Raw genomic sequence first — 2,523 nt, 5'->3', positions numbered from 1 at the left:
ACTAATGTTACACACACACACACACATGCAAACAAACACAGACACACACACACACAACACATGTTTATGGGTTTTCTGCCATTTTTCCTTTTTGTCTATCTATTTTGTTTTATTTAATGAATTGTATTTCCAGTGTATAATCCTTGAATCTTTGGCAATATTGTTCACCTGACATTCAAGCCAATAAAGCATACTGAATTGAAGTGAACTGAACTGAACTGAACTTAATTGAATTGAATTGAGAGGTAGAGCTGCAGTGGAGAGAGAGAGATAGAGAGAGAGAGAGAGAGAGAGAGAGAGAGAGAGAGAGCTACAGTACAGTGGAGAGAGAGAGAGAGAGAGAGAGAGAGAGGTAGAGCTACAGTACAGTGGAGAGAGAGAGAGAGAGAGAGAGAGAGAGAGAGGTAGCGAGGTGTTGAGCTCTGAGGTTTATCTAGAGGAGGAGAGCAGAGGAGATTAGAAAAGATAAAAAGAAGAACAGAAGAATAAGAAGAAGAGGAAGAAGAAGGACGATCAGCAATTTGTCATTTGTTTACTCATCAAGAATCAACCTAAAGGCAAACTGCAGACAGACAGGTGAGTAACTCACTGATAGACAGACAGGAAACAATACAACAGGTAACAGAAAGAGAGACAAGCAGAGAGACAGGTAGAAACAGAGATCAGAAACACCAGACAGAGAGTCACATAGAAACAGACAGGTAGGAACAGATATAGACAGACAGGTGGATATAGACGGACAGGTGTATTGTGTAAAAAGATAACAGAAAATGTGTTTGGCCACTTTATTATAAACACTTGTTCAGTTTGTTTCAGCTTCAGTGTCATAAAATGACTTTAAGGAAGACTTTATTGTCAGTCATGTATACAATGTTTGTGATGTTTATGATGATGTTACTTTTGTTTAATTACAACTGGACTTTAACATATTCAGGGGGTTCCTAATATTCTGACTACCGGATCTAAATGCCCTGAAAAGCTGTGAACAGACCGTCAGACTTACAGACAAACTGTACATGTGTTCCTCATAAAGTGGCCACTGAGTGTACGACACAGAGATAAAAGATGAGAAGCATGTGAGTGGTGGAGGTTGTTTGTGAGGTCAAACATTTTAATAAAGACGGAGAAGAAGAAGACAAGCAGCAAAGTCTCAGAGTCTCAGTTTAATCATATTTTCATCAAATCACACGCAAACAAACAACAAACAGACAGACAGACAGACAGACATCGAGAGAGACAAAGACAGACAGACATATATTATTATATTTGTAGCACAGTAATATATCACAATAGTATATCATAGTAATATACCACTGTAGTATATAACAGTAATATACCACTGTGGTATATCACAGTAATATATCATAGTACAGTGTTTCCCACAGTATTTTCTGAGACTATGGTGGTGGTGGTGGTTCAAGTCACCATTGAACAGACTCACAACAGTCAGTCATAGGCGACAGTTTTGTCATTTTGTAACTAATTCATGACTGCTTCGGAGCGGCACATAGACCCGCACACAGCGGGCTGCCACAGTCTCGTCAATTTATGGGAAATACTGATAGTAGTATATCACACTAACATGCCACAGTAGTATATCACACTAACATGTCACAGTAGTATATCACAGTAATATATAACAGTACTATAACACAATAGTATATCACAGTAATATATCAGATTAATATACCACTGTAGTATATAACAGCAATATATCACAATAATATATCACAGTAGTATATCACAGTAATATATCACAATAGTATATCATAGGAATATACCACTGTAGTATATCACAGTAGTATTTCACAGTAGTATATTATAGTGATATACCACTGTAGTATATCACAGTAATATATCACAATAGTATATCATAGTAATATACCACTATAGTATATCACAGTAGTATTTCACAGTAGTATATTATAGTGATATACCACTGTAGTATATCACAGTAATATATCACAATAGTATATCATAGTAATATACCACTATAGTATATCACAGTAGTATTTCACAGTAGTATATTATAGTGATATACCACTGTAGTATATCACAGTAATATATATATCACAGTAGCATATTATAGTGATATACCACTGTAGTATATCACAGTAATATATATATCACAGTAGCATATTATAGTGATATACCACTGTAGTATATCACAGTAATATATATATATCACAGTAGCATATTATAGTGATATACCACTGTAGTATATCACAGCAGTAAAAGCTCCAGTACCGATACTTAATAGATTTTATGGTGAGAGACAGAATATCATAACACAAAGAGACTGAAGGGACAGACGTTCTGGTTTCACTGGTTTCACTGATGTTTTTGTTGCAGCCTGTTGGTGGGTGGAGCATCTTCAGGATTATTTTCACCTGGTAACCATGACGATAAGAAGATAACCGGCTGGCCACCATGACAACCACCTGTTTGAATCCCAAGATAAAAATGTGTGAGGTACTTTTGACCTCCTGATGAACTTCCTGTCTGTCTGACACTCTGGCCACC

This window comes from Acanthopagrus latus, chromosome 5 (genome assembly GCF_904848185.1).
Source record: "Acanthopagrus latus isolate v.2019 chromosome 5, fAcaLat1.1, whole genome shotgun sequence".
Lineage (NCBI taxonomy): Eukaryota > Metazoa > Chordata > Actinopteri > Spariformes > Sparidae > Acanthopagrus > Acanthopagrus latus.
Note: the sequence above shows the minus strand (reverse complement) of the source record.